Source organism: Mesoplodon bidens (genome assembly GCF_964165515.1).
Source record: "Mesoplodon bidens genome assembly, chromosome: 12".
NCBI lineage: Eukaryota > Metazoa > Chordata > Mammalia > Artiodactyla > Ziphiidae > Mesoplodon > Mesoplodon bidens.
This window is the reverse complement of record NC_138168.1, coordinates 50,170,899-50,191,135: the sequence shown is the minus strand read 5'-3', so window position 1 is coordinate 50,191,135 and position 20,237 is coordinate 50,170,899. Positions and strand designations below refer to the sequence as shown.

The 20,237-nt window shown below is 36.3% G+C and overlaps 1 long non-coding RNA gene across 1 annotated transcript in view; it reads right to left on the bottom strand.

Annotated features, from left to right (window-relative positions):
• Positions 1-18,810: 18,810 nt before the first annotated feature.
• The window catches only part of LOC308626122, a 34,650-nt gene continuing 33,223 nt past the window's right edge, over positions 18,811-20,237 (bottom strand). Inside the window, exon 3 of the long non-coding RNA XR_014017202.1 lies at positions 18,811-18,983. This is a non-coding gene — a long non-coding RNA (uncharacterized lncRNA). The remainder of the gene's footprint in view (positions 18,984-20,237) is intronic.

Genomic DNA, 20,237 nt, shown 5'->3' with positions numbered 1-20,237 from the left:
CATTTTTTATTTTAGTTGATTTCATTAAAAAAGAAAGATTTTGATTGCTAAATGGATTTCAAAACTCACTAATGGATTGCAACTTGCAGCTTAAAAACATTGCACTGGGGTTATTGTGTATGTGTAGAGAGAGATTGTTCATGTTTAGTTTCAAAGTTTAAGGATGTAGACCTCTAAGAAATATGAAACTGAAACTGTGGTTTCTGCATTCTTTCTAACCTACGTAAATCTGGAAGATGTCTTGATGCTTTAAATAGAGAAGTAGAGACAACTCTGCTTAAAAACAGATACCTTGTGACATTGAGAAGCCTGCTCATAGTAGCAGGAGAAGAAGGAAACAGTAGTAACATAGATAAGGTTTAAAGCAATACACTACCTTTGAGATTTTCCCAAGGGTCACATAGATATTTTAACAGGAAGAGTGTGTGTTTTTGAGGTACATCAAGAAAATTTGCGATTGTTAGAGCTGTAAGGCACGTTTTCCCACACCTTAGAAGTCATCAGTTCATCAAGGAGAAAGTCCACCTGGATGATCATAAGTCATCAATTCCTGCCACTGGGAAGAAGGCTTCCAAGGACTGCCACATCCCAGACCACACCACATATGGTGGCATATTCCTTCACTACCTCATCTCAGGTTTTTTATTACTAAAGAATAGCTCTTCCCCTCAACAAAGCTAGAGACTTTCAAAAACTCTTTCCACCTCCTCCATTTATAAATAATTCTATGGTAGCATACATACCAGCATAGGCTGCAGCCTGCTGTTGCAGATGCTGTTGATACTGTAATCTCTAAACATGTCATCTATTGATTATTATTCTTATTTCTTTTCACAGAGTGACTATCTCTATGGTCAGAAAGAATCAGCGGCAGTGAAAGATATCTATAAGTCATGAGGAAAATAGGGCCATAAAAAGAAATTTTTGCTGCCCTGGACACAGGGCTTCGGAGTCAGGGAAGGGGAACATGCCTGATTTCTGCCAGCAGCAAGGATTCAACTAAATAGTAATGGACTGAAGTTAGAAATCATGTTGTGACCTAGTTCTAAGAAATTCTAAAACCAGATTTATTTACCTAGCTTTATTTTCCTGGGGCATTTTAATTTATCAGTGACTTGGGTTAATTACTCTATAAATTCTACACTTGACAGCTCAGCTTAAACCTAAGGAATCCAGAAAAAAATACATCAAAATGCAAAGGCATCAGCCAGGTGTCCGCCTGCCGATGCAGGGGACACGGGTTCGTGCCCCGGTCCGGGAGGATCCCACATGCCGCGGAGCAGCTGGGCCTGTGAGCCATGGCCGCTGAGCCTGCATGTCCGGAGCCTGTGCTCTGCAATGGGAGAGGCCACAACAGTGAGAGGCCCGTGTACTGCAAAAAAGAAAAAAAAAAAAAAAAGAAAGAATGACTGAGAACTTCCCAAACCTGGGGAGAGATTTGGACATCTAAGTTCATGAAGCTAATAGTTCACACCAAAATTTCAATCTAAAATGATCTTCTCCAAGACACATTTTAACCATCTAAGATCAAAGACAAAGAGAGATTTTAAAAGCCCAGCTAGGAAAAAAAAATTTCTCTCATATAAGGGAACCCCCATAAGGCTATTAGCAGATTTCTTAGCAGAGATCTTGCAGACCGGGGAGAAAGGGAGGATATATTCAAAGTGCTGAAAGAAAGAAATTGCCAACCAAGAATACTTTACCCAACAAAGCTGTCCTTTAGAAATGAAGGCAAGATAAAGACTTTTCCTAACAAACAAAAGCTGAGGGAGTTTATCTCCACTTGCAAGAAATGCTGAGAGTTTATAACCACTTGAAAAAAATGCTGAAACAAGTGGATACACAATATAAAAGTAATTTCTATTATAGGTAAACTATAATATCAAAAACATAAAAGGGTGGAATAAAAGGGTAGAGTTGTTCTATGCAATAAATGTTAAGTTGTTATTAGCATAAAATAGACTATTATATCTATAAGCTGTTTTATGTAAGCCTTATGGTAACCACAAAGCAAAAACTTATAGTAGATTCACAGAAGGTAAGGAGAAGAGTATCAAAGCATACCACTATGGAAAATTGTCAATTCATAAAGGAAGGCAGCAAAAGAGGAAGCAAGGAACAGGGAACTAGAAAACAGTTAATAAGATGGCATTAGTAAGTCTTTACCTATCAGTAATTACTCTAACTATAAATGGAATGAATTATCCAATCAAAAGACATTAATGGATTAATAAAACAAGACCCAACATCTTTCTTACGAAAGACTCACTTCAGCTTTTTAACACACATAGGCTCAAAGAGAAAGAATGAAAAAATATATCTCATGTAAATGGAAACCAAAAGAAAGCAGGGATAGCTATATTTATATCACACAAAATAGACTTTAAGACAAACATGGTAACAAGAGACAAAGAAGGTCATTATATAATGATAAGGGGGTCAAGTCATCAGGAAGATATAACAGTTATAAATACATATGCACCCAACATTGGAGCACCTAAATATATTAAGCAAATACTAACAGATATGACAGGAGAAATAGACAATACAATAATAGTAGGGGACTTTAATACCACACATTCAACAATGCAGAGATCATCCAGGTAGAAAATCAACCAGGAAACACTGGATGTGGAACATATTTAGGGCAAATAGACTTAACAGATATATACAGAACACTACATCCAACAGCACCAGAATACACTTCTCAAGTGCACACAGAACATTCTCCAGGATAGATCATATGATAAGTCACAAAACAAGTCTTAGCAAATTTAAGAAAACTGAAATCATACCAAGTATCTTTCCTGACAAGCATGGTATGAAATTAGATATGAATAACAGGAGGAAAGTTAGAAATTCACAAATATGTGGAAATTAATCAAAACAGTCTTGAACAACCAATGTGTCAAAGAAAAAAATCAAAAGAGAAATTTAAAAATATCTTGAAACAAACTAAAATTGAAACACAACATATCAAAACCTAAGGAATGCTGAAAAGGCAGTTCTAACCTATATTAAGAAAAAAGAAAAAAATCTCAAATAAACAAGCTAACTTTGCACCTCCAGGAACTAGAAAAAAAAGAACAAACTAAGCCCAATTTTAGCAGAAGGAAGGAAATAACCAATGGTCAGAGCAGAAATAAGTAAAGAATAGAAAAACAATAGAAAAGATCAATGAAATAGATTGAATTTTTGAAAAGATAAGGTGGACAAACTGACTAAAAACTAAACTAACTAAGAAAGCAGTCTAAGAAGTTAGACTAACTAAAGAGAGAGAGAGAGAGAGAGAGAGAGAGAGACTTAAAGGATTAAATCAGAACTGAAATAGGAGACATTACAATTGATAATACAGAAATATAAAGGATCGTAAGAGACTACTGCGAACAATTACATGCCCCCAAACTGGATAACCTAGAAGAAATGGATAAACTCCTAGAAACATAAAACCTACCAAAACTGAATCATGAAGATATAGAAATCTGAACAAATTAATGAGTAAGGAGTTTGAATCAGTAATCAAGAACCTCCCAACAAAGAAAATCCCAGGACCAGCTGGTTTCTATCAAACATTTAAAAAAGAATTAATGCCAGAAAAATATTATCCTTCTTGACGGGGAAAGAGTGAGTTTCTTGAGCTGCTTCCCATTCTGACAGAGTTCTAACTGAAGTTCTGTAAGGCCTTATTGTAGAGCAATTCCATACGCTTCATGGTTCCCTTATTGTGCAAACCTTCCATCCACTCTCTCTTAAAATAAGTTACCCCTTTTCAGATAGCAATGAGAGTGGCAACTCTGTTTATTGCAACTGAAAAAGCCTGACTTGAGAACGAAAACTGGCCTGCACAGCAGCTGTAGGGTCTACATGAGGTTATGTTGTCTAAGACCAAAGCAGCACATAGCACACAAAATGCTTTCAATCAATACATAAAAATTTACTCATTGGTTGGAAATAAAAACGTTTTCCAATCTCCTTAATTTTTTTAAAAAGGGATTTTGATAATTAAATTTATATAGTCTAGGTCAACATTTACTTAATGAATCTCCAATCCTTACCTCACTTCTCAAGGACAAATATGAGGAAGACTGTTCCTGTGTAGACTGCACTAAATATTATATTCATTCTTTTTAAGAGAAGGACTATATATCAGAAAAAATTACCTCTACATATTGCTCTAAATATAGGTGTATATTTCAAAGCTATCTGAAGTCTACATTCTAGAAAATGACGTTACATCACTTTTTAAAAGCAGATAACCATTATGATTCAGTATCTGAAGGCTGCTTCCATATACTCTAAAACCTTTTCTAAGAATCTATGTTTAGATCGACTCTAAGACTTTTTAAACTTAAAATAATAATTATCAAATTATTTTACATTAACCATTAAAGCTCACAAAAAGCAAACATCTTGATAGAGAAGCTCTCATCAAAGGAGAAAAATTATAAGCCCCACATCTACCCAAGTCCCTCTATGTCACAATGTCAAGTGTCCTATGGATAGAGACAATCAGATCTATGTTCAAGTAACAGCTGTACAATTTATTTGCTCTATAAGCTCAGGAAAATTACTTAGCACCCCCAAATCTCAGTTTTCTGGGGATATTAATGCCCATTGTGCAAGGTTATAAGGATGAATGTAAAGTGTTGGACACAATGCCAGACAGAGTAAATGCTCAAAGGTAGCTATTATTATTAATGAAACAAAGTCTATTTCAAGATTTTACTGATAAACATTTATAAGATTTTCTGGAAATTAAGAAGGCCTTCATGAGAAAAGATATTTATTCCCAGTAACTATCCATGACATAAACAGGTTAATTTGGACTACTACAAAGGAAAATATCCTCAAATTTTCCATTAAATATTACCTAACACACACTCACACACATGATTCGACACCCCCCCAACACACACACACCCTTAGTAGTCTTTCCATTTCTCAAGAGGAAAAGTAGAACATAAAGTTCCTTCTGCTTAAACACAAATTAAAGGTCACTGTCAGGTCATTTGTAAAAATATCCATCAGTGTTTATACAAAGACAAACCCACAGAGATATACACTTCCATGTACACACATACACACAAACACATTTACTTATATGTATGCTTGAACCATAAATTAGTAAAGACCTAGGTTTTAGTGCTTAGATAACATAAATGAGTAAGGTGGTGGGGAAGCCCAAACACTTATGATGACCACAAGACTCATGCCTCTCTTATTCTTAATCGTCCCCAATGAACTTGTCTGACAAACACATTCCACAATCCCACAGATTATTCTGGAGAAGGGGAGAGAGAGAGAGAGAAGGAAGAGAGAAGGAGGAGGGAGAGGAAATGGAGAGAAGGGAGCAGGGAGAAGGGAGGAGGAGGAATAGAATAGAGGGAGGGAGGGAGGAAGGGATGAAGGAAGAAAGAACAGAGGAAAGGAAGGAGGAAAGAAAGGAAGATTCGATGTGTAGGGCATGCGTGTGGGTTGGCTTGGCAAGCCAGGTCAGTTTTGGGAAGCCAACTTTTTTGCCCAGACTTGCCCTAAGGTTATGTTGCAAAACGGGTAGTGATTTATCTTCCAGGCATGTTATTGGAATGAGTGAAGTCCCAGACCTGACTAACATTTTCTTCTTGGCCCTCTTACTTCTTTAGCACAAACATCTGGGCTGTGGTGATTTGAAGTGTGCTCCTCAAAGAATCCCAAAGTTCCTGCTTTTTGTTTCTCAATTTCCTACTACCCAGTTCCAAAGCTAGTGACCTCTACCCTGTCTAGCACTAACTCTGTAGATTTTTAAGTCCTTTTGCCTTTCAGAACCACCATTCCTGGCACAGCTACCTCCATGCAGAGCCTAGAAATTAGGATCAATTACCCATGCCAATTCAGTACATATTGAGAGATTCTTCTAGGGCAGGTACTTTATCATCTGAGGCAGACCTGTGTTTGGGGAACCTTTATGATTGAGCAAAGAAATGGTTCTAACTGGTCATTTTAGTTGAACGTATCCTTGGACATAGTAACGGTAAGGTAAGGTCTGAAAAAACTGGTTGTGCCCAGGAAGCTATGTGTAGATAGATAATGTGTAGTTAGATAATAGCCGACTCACACAAAGTAACATTCATCAAGGCACCACTGTATATTGATACTGATTCCAAGAATATATAAACACCTAAAATCATGAAATGTTACAGCTAGACATCTAGTTTGACCCTTTTGTTTTACATATTTATTGACAGAATTGAGGTCTGGAGATTCTAACTAACTTTTCCCAGATGATGGGCAGAGACTGGAATGAGCTTTAGTTACAGTCCAGTGGAAACTAATTGTAACCAAGGAGGTTACACACAATTGTAAAGGTTTAATGATGGGACTTAAAGTTCTCATAAACTAAAAAGCAGCACTCTGGAACAGGAGAACTGCAGTCACTAGAAAGGTGTGTGATAAAATGTAAGAGACAACTCTCCAGGTTCTACCAGAGTTGAGAAGAACATTCAAGACCTTTATCTCATTCATAGCTTACCAGGGAGCTTTCTAATTACAAACTCAAATCCCTAAAGCCCTGAGATTAGAATTGGAGTATACTTGATGACAGAGAGGACTATTTTAATCAGCAAAGACTGATCATTTGAATTAAATTGATAAACCTGTTTCTAAAATTATATACCTGAGGACACTGGATTCATGAAAAATTAATCCAAGATGGTCAATAACCCTTATTCTTTTTCTCTTTTTGTGGAACATTAATAAAAATGTCAGTATATATGTAGCTATTTCATAAGGAGGTAAAAATAGTGAAGTTATTAATAAAGAACAAACATTACTATAATAAAATTGTAGTAGAACGTAGTTGTGATATACTTAGCCAATAATAATAATAATATTATAATCAGCTATAAAATGGTTCTTAGAAATTTAAATGTTAATAAGGTTACCGACTTAACACTTTCTTAAATAAAAAAATAAAAGTTTTAAAATGTGATATGATGTATCAGATTTATTTTTATCTTCTACTATACTCAAAACACACAGTTTTCTCCCACAGGTACTAGCAAGGGTTACTCTGTTGCTGCCAGGAGATCTGGGTATGGAACAGCCAAACTGAGATCAGATGACTATTCAGTTAAAATAAGGGTTCTAAGACTGTGGATTCATGAGACTGGGGATTCAGCAAGGAGAAAACATTCACATCTCTGTTACAGGAAAGTTATTAATGGTGTTGACTATTTGGAAGAAAAAAGAAAGACAAAAAAACCTCCAAATTCATGCTCAATCACAGCAAATGTTCTACTAACCACTATGTAAAAACAAACTATAGTATTGGTAATATTAGCCAATTTGAGTAGCTTTTAACACAGGAAGAAACATTCTTTTCTAAGACTGTAAGTTCTGTGTAAAATAATACAACACAGAACAGAGACTGGGATGTTTCGAGGGACTTTCAGGGCTTTCTTTCTTTCCTTTTTTTGAACAGAAGATATGCCAGGAAAATCATTATACAATAAATAAAATAGTCTATCTTCATCATGTCTAAAGTCATGAAAAACACCCAGATATTGCTCTACCTTTTTTCTTTACTTGGAGGCTGACAGTAGTGTACGTGTTCAGTGCAAATACACATGTGGAACATAACTCCTCTTTGAGAATACCATGACAACAGTGAGGACTTGCCTGAGGTTTACAGAGCCCTGTACTTGGCTGTTTAAAGACAGTCTTAAATATCATAATCACCAATTGAATACAGTGTAATACCTGACTGGATTCTTTGCTCTCTCTCAAAGAGGAGACAATTGTGTCAGTGGATATGTTTATGATTAATGGGCAAATGATGGTCTGTTTAACACATTTCCCTGAGAAAATGTGGGAGAAGTCAAGACCCTGCAAGTTCTGAAAGTGATTGACTTATCCAGGCTTCTCTGAAGTAAGCTTTTGTGATATGAAAAAGAGATTCAAGTTCCTTTCTCTGAAGAATGAGTTCTGATATAATGATGCTTCTTTAAAAGAAGTTTATTGCCAGGAATTCCCTGGCGGTCCAGTGGTTAGGGCTCTGTGCTTCCACTGCAGCGGGCCTGGGTTCGACCTCTGGTCGGGGAACTAAGATCCCACAAGATGCATGATGCGGCCAAACAAAAAAGTTTATTGCCACAGAAGTTAGAGAGTGGAAGGTCTCTGCCCTGTGAGGAAGTAAGTATATTGATTCTACATTGACCTTCATGCTAGTCCTCAGCTAATCCCCTTCAACAGTTTTTATTAATGCATTTGAAATGGCCTGATCACTTTACAATTTTCTTATTATCCTATTTCTGTAGGACACATTAAATCACTCTGAAATAGAGAAAAAGTAAATTGTAAAATTTTAAAATGAAACAGATTTGGGTGACTTAATCTCTTAAAGTTTATGAGCTCAGAGTAATCTTTTAAAAATTTTATTCATGTCAACATGAAACAGAATTAATATATAATCCATTCTTCTTAAGGCAATAAATAGGTGTGGAGCTTCTAGTTATGAACATGTGAGGAGACTGATAAATCCTCTCTCCAAAAAGCAACCACAGATCTAGATAAAATCGACAAAAACCATCATTGTAGCAGCACTCTGAAAACTGACCAAAGGCATACAACAATCTGTGAAGTGTTTAGGTTTGAAAAACTGCTGAACTTAGAGTAAGAATAATTAGAAGCTGTGCCATTCTGTCCTAAAGCTGCTCCCACCCTGCCCTGCTCTCCTATTCCTCCCCTGCCTCCCACTCTGCCCCCAGTAAGGACAGAAGTTTTGTAGAGGCAGGGCAGCTATGAGGACTGGCAGCCTCTCTGTCAACCCGGAGTGGTGGCAGACAACCACTCCCAGCAGCATTCTCAGTGAAAGTGATCATCTCACTTAGGTGGGTGAACAAAGAAAGCTAAGAGCTCTACCAGTCTGAGCTTGTGGTCATGGTTGAGGCACATTCTTGGCTGTGTATATGTGATGACTAGAGTGGGCCAAAGATAGTCACCCACTCCTAGCCAACCCTGGAGCTGTGTGCATGCACAGAGGACATAAGAAAAGGCCCAGTGTAAAGTAAAAGCTGGAGCTGGAGCAGACTTGGGAACAGCCTGAACTTTGAATGAGCTCCCCTACACACACAGAGGTTCACTGGCAGAGGACAGAAGTCTTATGGCTTAAGGTGTTGAACACAACCTCTGTCTGATCACTCAGCCATGTAGACAAAAGGACATCCTTAGGAAACCAGGCTTAGAATAAAAATAACTGTGTGTGTGTGTGTGTGTGTGTGCATGTATGTGTGTGTGTGTTTGGGGGTTGTAGATATACTATATACATACATATATAACTCTGCTCAGTTTTAAAAATATATATATACATACATAGATATGATATATATATAATGTATAGATACATGTAGATATACATATATATCTATATTTCTATACATATATCTACATCTATATATTTTTTAAATTGAGCAGAGACATCAGCACATGCAAATGGCAGAGGAGAAAATTTTCACAAATTTAGCCCAGGCAAGTTACTAAACAAGCAAACAAAAATCCACAGCAAAAATAACCATCAGAAGTAAAAAAAAATCAGAATCCAGACTCATTGAGATATATTGTCTAATACATCCAGTTATGTAGGGCTCTGTGGCACCATGGATAGAACACTGGACTTCTAATATGTCCAGTTTTCAACAAAATGATTATGAGATGTGCAAAGAAACAAGAGTGTGTGCCCTATATTCAGGAAATAAAGCAGTCAATAAAAACATTCTCTCATTGTCACCAAATGTTGAATCTTGCAAACAGAAAATACAAAACACTTATTCTAAAAAGCAGCTATTTAGTTCAAAGAACTGAAGTAAACTATGATTAAGAGTTAAAGGAGGGCTTCCCTGGTGGCGCAGTGGTTGAGAGTCCGCCTGCCGATGCAGGGGACACAGCTTTGTGCCCCGGTCCAGGAAGATCCCACATGCTGCGGAGCGGCTAGGCCTGTGAGCCATGGCCGCTGAGCCTGCGCGTCCGGAGCCTGTGCTCTGCAACGGGAGAGGCCACAACAGTGAGAGGCCCAAACACCGCAAAAAAAAAAAAAAAAAGAATTAAAGGAAAGTATGATAGCAATGAATCAACAAATAGAAATTCTCAGTAGGGGGACAGAAATTAGAAAAAAAGAACCAAATGCATATATTCTGGATTTTAAAAATAAAATAAAAAATTCACTAGAAGGGCTCAATAGCAGATTTAATATGGCACAAGAAAGAATCAGTGACAGATTGGTAGAAACTATCCAAACTGAAGAACAGAGACCTGTGGGACAACATCAAGTGTACCGCCATCCAAGTAGTGGGAGTTCCACAAAAAGAGGAGAAAGGGAAGAGAGCAGAAAAATATTTGAAAAAAATAATAACTGAAAACATAACAAATTTGAGTAAAAACATTAATCTGCATATCCAAGTGTCTCAATCAACTCCAGGTAGATAAACCTTCTGCATGAAGCTCTCCTCCCTGGTTTTTTGTGATTGTGTACTCTCATGGGTCCCCTCACACCTCCATGCCTATTCCTCTTGTGTACTTGTCTTTCTCAATCCTTTTTGTCTCAGTGAATGTATTTTAAAATCCCATGCAACTCATCTTTCTATACTACACACTCTCACATAGAAATTCTATCCATTTTCAAAAACTATCAGTAAAGAGACTTTCAAAAATTATAACTTCTGTATTTCCACCGCCTGGTTAAATACCCCTTCTTGGGTATTTCACTATCTCCCTAACTGCAGAATGGATATTCTTCTGTTGTTCCATATTTCTATAACAGCATTAGCACTAAGAGTGGGCAACAGGCAACCTGAAACCTCAGTTACCTTTGACTTTCCATCTCCCCCAATTTACTCAGTTGTTAAATCCTACCAATTCTACTGACAATTGTCTCCTTCCTAGTCATTTCCACTACTACTTCCTTAGTTAAGGATTTCATTACTTTCTCACCCAGATTGATCCTACAGCAATAACTGGCTTTCATGACCCTGTTCTCTTCTCTTTAATCCATCCAAAACACAGTAGTCAGATTACTATTTCTAAACCATAGCTCTGATCATTTCACTCCATGTTAAAACAACAAAATGATGGTTTCCCATGGCTCACAAAATAATATCTGAGTTTGTTAACAGAACATTCCTTTCAAAACTATATTTACCACTTCCTTTCACCAACCTCCAATTCCAGTTGTGAAAAAAAAATTTTGGAGACTGTTTTCAATTCAACTGAAATAAACCATGAAGTTTAAAAGAGAAAAAGGAAAGTTTATTTTTGAAAAAAACGTGAAAAAAAGATTATTATTTGTGGGTGAGTGCATGTTCCCTGACAACTTGTAAATGTTCTAAGTTTTATCATTATGTAAGTTCTTGGAAGCAGAGAGTAGCCACATCAGCTATGGGAGAGGAAAAGTTTGGGACACGTGGCCATGGGATATGGTGAACAGATGGATGGGGCTGGGGTGGAGGATCCCATGCTGGGCTTTTTCAGCCAGTTATAGACAAGAAGACCAACTAATTTATCTACTGACAGGAGCAAGTTACTAGTAAATGGATACAGATGAACAGAGATTCTAGCACAGGGCACATGAGACAAATAAAGATTAGAGGAAACATTTCTGGAATACTCAGTTTTGCTATTTGTAATCATAGAGGAACGTACAGTTCCAGATGGACCTGGGCAAAGATGTCTAGGAAAGCCCTCAGAGGTCCAGGCACTCTTGACAAGGGGAAGCTGGAGAATCTTGATTAACTGGCAAGAAGCTGCTTTGTTTTATAAACATGCTGCTACGTGTACAGTACTTTGCTGGAAAATGGAAAAAGCTTTCTATCACTCTACAGCTGTGTGAATAGAATAAGCTACGTGGATTTCGCAAATGAGGTAACAAAAACCCTGCAGATGCTGGTTGGGTGTGGGTCAAATTGTTTAGCTAAGCTTTCCACTCTCTCTGTACTTATGCCAAAGGCAATTTTTCGTTCAGTTTACGAATTACAATGATTTCTGAATTTATAGGATCAAAATTTAAAACATTTCGCTATGAAATGATGCATATTAATTAAAGATAAATAGAGCCAGAAAAGTAAGGTTAATCAGGACACAAAACAGAAGTGTGAAGAAAAACAAAGCTCTTGTTTTACAGAAAGGAACTGATGAAGTTTACTCTCTGGTTATTGTTGTTTCTCTAACCTGACAGGATCAATGTAGTTATAAAATTTCTGCTGCAATTGCTGAAGATAATTGTCACGGTTATACCAAATTTTATTATGTCTCCCCAAATTGCTAAGGGTGTTATTGAATACAGGAGTAAAAAGTCTCTGTAAATCAGAGCAGACTTAACATATGTGATATCTTCAGAGCCACTTCTAAAAAAAAAAAAACCCACCAAATCACATGGGACATTTTAGCTTACAAATAGTGATTAAGAAGTATGTGAAACCATTTTACCATGGGGTATCTGAAATCTCAGACTTCATCAAAGCACAATTTTGTAAATCTTTAGCCTTCATTTGACCTCAGGACTCTCTCTAATCATCAGTAATACCAATGCTTTTCATTTTTTCCAGATTAATTCTGCAATAAGAGCATTTCTAATCTTAAATGATGAATAATGACACTATTGAAAAATTTAGCTAAAGTAAATCCTGCACAAAGTATCTTTTCTTATATATGTTTTCCTCATATATATGAGGTACTGTATAGCATGTCAGTAGGGAGCAGGGGTTTCGGAGTCACTTTATTTAAATTTATGTACCAGCTCTACCACTTATCAGCTGTGTGACATTGAGCAAATATTTATTGTGTGTGCCTCAGTTTTCTTATCTGTAAAACAGAGATAATGATAGTATTTACAGCTCATAGGGCTACTGCATTAACAAAGATAAAATCTAAACTTCGACATTATCAATGTATCACTATCATTAGCTTATTCTCTTTATAGTCATAAATATTTATATGTATCACATAGCCATTAATGTTTTTGCATCAAAGACTATGAACTTAGCCTAAAATACATACATATTTTGAGCACAATATAACGACACTAATAGAATTTGATGTTATTTTTTTCTTTAAAACATGCAAGTAAATACAGCAGACCACATGTCACTCAGGCATTTTAATATTAGTTTTAAAATAATGTTTCCTTCTTTTTTTAACATCTTTATTGGAGTATAATTGCTTTACAGTGTTATGTTAGTTTCTGCTGTATAACAAAGTGAATCAGCATATGCATACATATATCCCTATATCCCCTCCCTCTTGCATCTCCCTCCCACTCTCCCTTATCCCACCCCTCTAGGTGGTCACAAAGCACCAAGCTGATCTCCCTGTGCCATGCAGCTGTTTCCCACTAGCTATTTTACATTTCGTACTGTATATATGTCAATGCTACTTTCTCACTTCGTCCCAGCTTACCCTTTCCCCTTCTCATGTCCTCAAGTCCATTTTCGAGGTCTGTGTCTTTATTCCTGTCTTGCCCCTAGATTCATCAGAACCATTTCTTCTTTTTAGATTCCATATATATGTGTTAGTATACGGTATTTGTTTTTCTCTTTCTGACTTACTTCACTCTGTATGACAGACTCTAGGTCCTTCCACCTCACTACAAATAACTCAATTTCGTTTCTTTTTATGGCTGAGTAATATTCCATTGTATATATGTGCCACATCTTCTTTATCCATTCATCTATTGATGGACACTTAGGTTGCTTCCATGTCCTGGCTATTATAAAGAGAGCTGCAATGAACATTGTGGTACATGACTCTTTTTGAATTATGGTTTTCTCAGGGTATATGCCCAGTAGTGGGATTGCTGGGTCATATGGTAGTTCTATTTTTAGTTTTTTAAGGAACTTCCATTCTGCTCTCCATAGTGGCTGTATCAATTTACATTCCCACCAACAGTGCAAGAGGGCTCCCTTTTCTCCACACCCTCTCCAGCATTTATTGTTTGTAGATTTTTTGATGATGCCCATTATGACTGGTGTGAGGTGATACCTCATTGTAGTTTTGATTTGCATTTCTCTCATGATTAGTGATGTTGAGCATTTTTCATGTGTTTCTTGGCAATCTGTGTATCTTCTTTGGAGAAATGTCTATTTAGGTCTTCTGCCCATTTTTGGATTGGGTTATTTGTTTTTTTGATATTGAGCTGCATGAGCTGCTTGTATATTTTGGAGATTAATCCTCTGTCAGTTTCTTCACTTGCAAATATTTTCTCCCATCTGAGGGTTGTCTTTTTCTCTTGTTTACGGTTTCTTTTGCTGTGCAGAAGCTTTTAAGTTTCATTAGGTCCCATTTGTTTATTTTTGTTTTTATTCCCATTTCTCTAGGAGATGGGTCAAAAAGGATCTTGCTGTGACTGATGTCATAGAGTGTTCTGCCTATGCTTTCCTCTAAGAGTTTTATACTGTCTGGCCTTACATTTAGGTCTTTAATCCATTTTGAGCTTATTTTTGTGTATGGTGTTAGGGAGTGTTCTAATTTCATTCTTTTACATGTAGCTGTCCAGTTTTCCCAGCACCACTTATTGAAGAGGCTGTCTTTTCTCCATTGTATATTCTTGCCTCCTTTATCAAAGATAAGGTGACCATTTGTGCATGGGTTTACCTCTGGGCTTTTTATCCTGTCCCATTGATCTATATTGATGCTTTTGTGCCAGTACAATGATTCCTGTAAAGTTTTAATTTCTACGTCGAATCTGAATGAGATCCTTGCTGGGTAGAGTAATCTTGGTTGTAGGTTTTTCCCTTTCATCACTTTAAATATGTGCTGCCACTCCCTTCTGGCTTGCAGAGTTTCTGCTGAAAAATCAGCTGCTAACCTTATGGGGATTCCCTTGTGTGTTATTTGTTGTTTTTCCCTTGCTTTTAATATTTTAATTTTTTTTCTTTGTATTTTAATATTTTTTCTTTGTATTTAATTTTTGATAGTATGATTAATGTGTGTCTCGGCATGTTTCTCTTTGGGTTTATCCTGTATAGGACTTTCTGTTCTTCCTGGACTTGACTGACTATTTCTTTTCCCACGTTAGGAAAGTTTTCGACTATAATCTCTTCAAATATTTTCTCAGACCCTTTCTTTTTCTCTTCTTCTTCCGGGACCCCTATAATTTGAATGTTTGTGCATTTAATGTTGTCCCAGAGGTCTCTGAGACTGTCCTCAGTTCTTTTCATTCTTTTTTCTTTATTCTGCTTCCTGGCAGTTATTTCCCCCATTTTATCTTCCAGCTCACTTATCCATTCTTCGGTCTCAGTTATTCTGTTATTGATTCCTTCTAGAGTATGTATAATTACATTTATTGTATTGTTCATCATTGTTTGTTTGCTCTTTAGTTATTCTAGATCCTTGTTAAATGTTTCTTTTATTTTCTCCATTTTGTTTCCAAGATTTTGGATCATCTTTACTATCATTATTCTGAATTCTTTTTAAGGTAGGTTGCCTATTTCACCTTCATTTGTTTGATCTTGTAGGTTTTTACCTTGCTCTTTCATCTGTAACATTTTTTTTCATTTCTTTTTTTTTTTTTTTTTTGATGGGTGGTGCCATATTCCTGTCTTACTGGTTGTTTGGCTTGAGATGTCCAGCACTGGAGTTTGCAGGCAGTTAGATAGAGCTGGGTCTTGGTGCTGAGATGAGGACGTCTGGGAGGCCTCACTCTGACTGATATTCCCTGAGGTCTGAGGTTCTCTGTTAGTCCAGCGGTTTGGACTCAGAGCTCCCAAAAAAGAGAGGATAGCATTTTAAAAGGATGTTTTTATAGATATACTGAAAAGAATATGGTGTTGAGAGCTGGAAAGACCTGGCTCTTCCACTTAGTAGATTTATAGATTTACTAAAGATCTTTAGCTTTCCTGAAGCTCACTTTTCTTTTTTGTAAACTAGATATGGTACTTGTCCTGAAGGACAGTTGAGACACAGCACAGGTCAGTGCTTGCCATTGGAATGCATGAATGATATAAATATATGTTAATTCCATTCTCTTTTTATGGACAATTTATCATTTTTTCATTTAACAGTGAATGAGAATTCTTGTTGCTCCATAACCTCACCCATACTTGGGATTATCAGTATTTTAAATTTTAGCTATTCTGGAGGAAATCTAGTAATATTTAACTGTGGTTTTAATTTGCATTTAATTTAATTTAATATGCATTTGCCTGACTACTAAAGAAATTAAAGACATTTTCTTATATTTGCTGGCAATTGGGGTATCCTATTGTTGTGAAATGCCTGCTCTGGTCTCTTGCTTATTTTTCATTGTGTTGTTTTATATATTGATTTGTAGATGTTCTTTATATGTATGCTGGATACAAGACTCACATATGTAATATATTCTTCTACCCTGTAACTTGCCTACAGGTAATTAAAGGTGTCTTTTGATAAACGGAGGTTCTTAATTTTAACATGGTGTAATTATCAGTCTTTTCCTTTTATTGGTACTTTTCGTGTCCAGTTTAATATACAGACAATTGATTTATTTCAAAGGTGCATCTCCTTCTGGACTCTGATTTGTGCCACTGATCTTTTTGTCTATTCTCACCCCAATACTACACTATCTTAATTATTACAGACATACAATAAGTATTAATACCTAGTAGAAAAAATCCTCCTACCTTTATCCTCCTATTTGAAGAGTGTCTTGCCTGTACCCGGTCCTCTGAATTTTCATATATATATCTTTAGAATATTTTTAAAGTTCCTTTCTCTCTCTCCTCATATACACACACACATACAAATACGCACACACTAGGGACATCTCTGGTGGTGCAGTGGTTAAGACTCTGCGCTCCCAATGCAGGGGGCCAGGGTTCAATCCCTGGTCAGGGAACTAGATCCCACATGCATGCTGCAACTAATAGTTCTCATGCCACAACTAAGGAGCCCGCAAGCTGCAACTAAGACCCAGCTCAACTAAACAAATACATACACACTTAAGCACACATATAAACCTACTTGGATTTTTATTGGAACTTCATTAAACCTAAAGGTCAGTTTCAGGAAAATTAACATTTTCTTTTCTTTTTTTTTTTTTTTTTTTGCGGTACGTGGGCCTCTCACTGCTGTGGCCTCTCCCGCTGCGGAGCACAGGCTCCAGACGCGCAGGCTCAGCGGCCATGGCTCATGGGCCCAGCCGTTCCGCGGCATGTGGGATCTTCCCGGACCAGGGCACGAACCTGTGTCCCCTGCATCGGTAGGTGGACTCTCAACCACTGCGCCACCAGGGAAGCCCAAATTAATATTTTTAAATGCTGAGTCTTCCAACATGTGAATGTGGCATCGGGCTGCTTTAATTTGTTTTTTATGTCTCTCAGAAATGTTTTGTGTTTATTTCCCATAGCTCTTTAATATTTATTGCTAGATTTTAAATATTTTTGATACAATTATAAATTTTTTGTTTTATTTCCTACTGTTACTTGTCATAGAACTGTAATTTTTAAAATCTACAGGTAGATATTAGAATTAAATGAGCTTAACAAAGACAACCTTGTTAAGCTCATTTAATTCTAATATCTATCTGTAGAACTTTGGGATTTTACTATATACACAATCATATCAAATAATAGCAGTTTTATTTGTTTCTTTTAGTTCTTTTTCTTTCCTTTCTACACTGATTAGGACCTCTAGCATAAGGCTGACCAGAAATGGTGATAATTCTCATACTTGTCTTATTCCTGATCTCAGAAGGAAAGCTTTCAATATTTCCATGGTGTCTGCTATTAGTGTTTTGTAGATAACCTTTATTAGATTAAAGAAATTTTCTTCTATTCTTAGCTTGCCAAAAGACATTTTTAATCATAAACAAATGCTGACTTTAATCAACTGCTTTTCTAGTAAGATGATCATATAATTTTTTCCTTTTATTCTTTTAATGTGGTAAATTCTACTGATTAGTTTCCTAATGTTAAACTAACATTGTGTAATTACAACAAACTCAACTTATTTGTGACATATTATTGTTTGTACATGTTGTTTGGTTAGCTGAAATTAAGAATTTTGATATATATGTTCATGATTGAGGTTGCCCAGAAATTTCTTCTTCATAATTTCCTGTTCATGTTTTGATGTCAAGGTTATGCTGGCCTCATAAATTAAGTTGAAGAGTGTTACCTTTTTTTTTTTTTCTGTTTTCTGAAAAAGCATAAAAGATGTTTATTCGTTAAACATTTGCTAGAGTTAAATAGTGAAACTATTTGGACATATATTGGAAGGTTTTAAATTAGAGATTCAACTTTTTTCAGTTGTTATGAGACATTCATAATTTTTATTTCTTCATGTCTAAATTTCAACAGGCTGTATTTTTTGTATTTTTTTCAACCTACTAAGCTTATACAAAATAGTTAAGACATGAAGCATACATTTATTAGAAATGTAATTATTACCAAAATCTATGGTGCATGAGAGCTGTATTTAAGGGTATTTCTATTTCTTATTAAAAGTTTGCCTTATTAAAATGAACTGCTTTCTGGCATAATTTTCAAAAACAAAGTTGTGTTACTGAAAAGATCAAGAATGTGTTTTATTTCTTTTGAGTTAAAATGAAAAGATGGATGCAGTGGCACACCTAGTGTATTTGACACCTGAAAGGGACCATTTTTAACACCTCTCCCCCTAAAATATTTTCATTAATAACGCAGAAATAATGCAGAAATGCAGACAGTGACCATTTTCATTTATTAAATTTTACACAAATAATAATGCTAATAAAAAACTAATAAATGCAAAAAAATAAAGTTTTAATACGTTTAAGTACATTGATGTGTTTTTTGGAAAAAGGAGAAAAATATTCATACTTACATTTTGGTCCCCATGGTGATGGTGATGAATAACTCCACTGTGCTTTCTGCTTTAAGCCTTCACTTCTGCAAATCTGTCAATGGCTTTGTCAAATTGATCTTCACATATTCATGGTCAATAGAATTGGTATGGCCTCACTCATAGTTGATAGAAGGTCACTATTTTAATTTCAAATGTTTCTTTCACATGAAGAAATAGATACACAAGTAATTAGAAAAGCTTTAAAATAAAGATAAGTTTATCAGAGTTTCATAAAAATCCCATTTCATAGTAACTTCCAGAAACTGCAATACTGTCCATGTCTTTGTTCTTTCGGATCAGCTCTAGCAGCTTTCAAATGTTTCTGCAGTTGAAAAATTTCCACTAAAATACCTTCACCAGAAAATTCATCATAAATTTCTGTTATATCAGTAAAATTCTCCAAAGTGTGTAATGGTTACGAATTATTTGAACTTGCTCAGGCTCAGTTCATATCTCTAACTGCTGTGGTACTATATAATCCTGTGTTTAAACATTCAAACTAAACAATTATAGCACAGTGATAATGAAAATGAAAAAAACAGAACTTGGCTGCTTATTCTTGAAATAAACATGTGTAGCTGAGTCCATGTCCAGAGGAGTTAGGTTTATTTCCATGTAGACTACAATGTTTGTTAAAGAACAGGTAACCAAAAAAATGGTAATTCTCAGCTTACATATATATTACTAAATTTCAGTAATGGCAGCAGTTGTTTAGAATTTAGACCAACAAAAATTTTTTTTTCAGAGAGAAGTAGTATGATTGGCATTGCTTAGAATTGTCAGTGCATAGTGATAACAAAAAGCAGGCTGGGGCTTCCCTGGTGGCGCAGTGGTTGAGAGTCTGCCTGCCGATGCAGGGGACACGGGTTCGTGCCCCGGCCCGGGAAGATCCCACATGCCGCGGATTGGCTGGGCCCGTGAGCCATGGGCGCTGAGCCTGCGCGTCCGGAGCCTGTGCTCCGCAATGGGAGAGGCCACAACAGTGAGAGGCCCGCGTACCGCAAAAAAAAAGCAGGCTGGCTTCTTCTTATTATTATTTTATTTTATCCCTTTAAAATTTTCTACACACAAAGCACTCCCTTATTGCCTATACTAGGGGTGGACCACTTGCACCATCCCTGTTTTGGTACACCATAGGATGGATGAGAAAAATAATGAGGGAAACTGACAAGGAACATTTTTTTCCTTTTAACCAGCAGGCCAAATATGTTTTAGAATTAAGAGATTCCATGTAATTATAAGAGTAATAAAGTGGCTTGTTGTCCTATTTCTGGAAATACTCATAAATATACAAATTATATTTCCTTTTGCTCCTTCATTAGGCTTGTTTAAATCATTACACTGCCTCAATATCTTATCTGCTGTCACTGACAGTGAAGTAATAGAATTAATCTGACGTAATGGGGTGGATA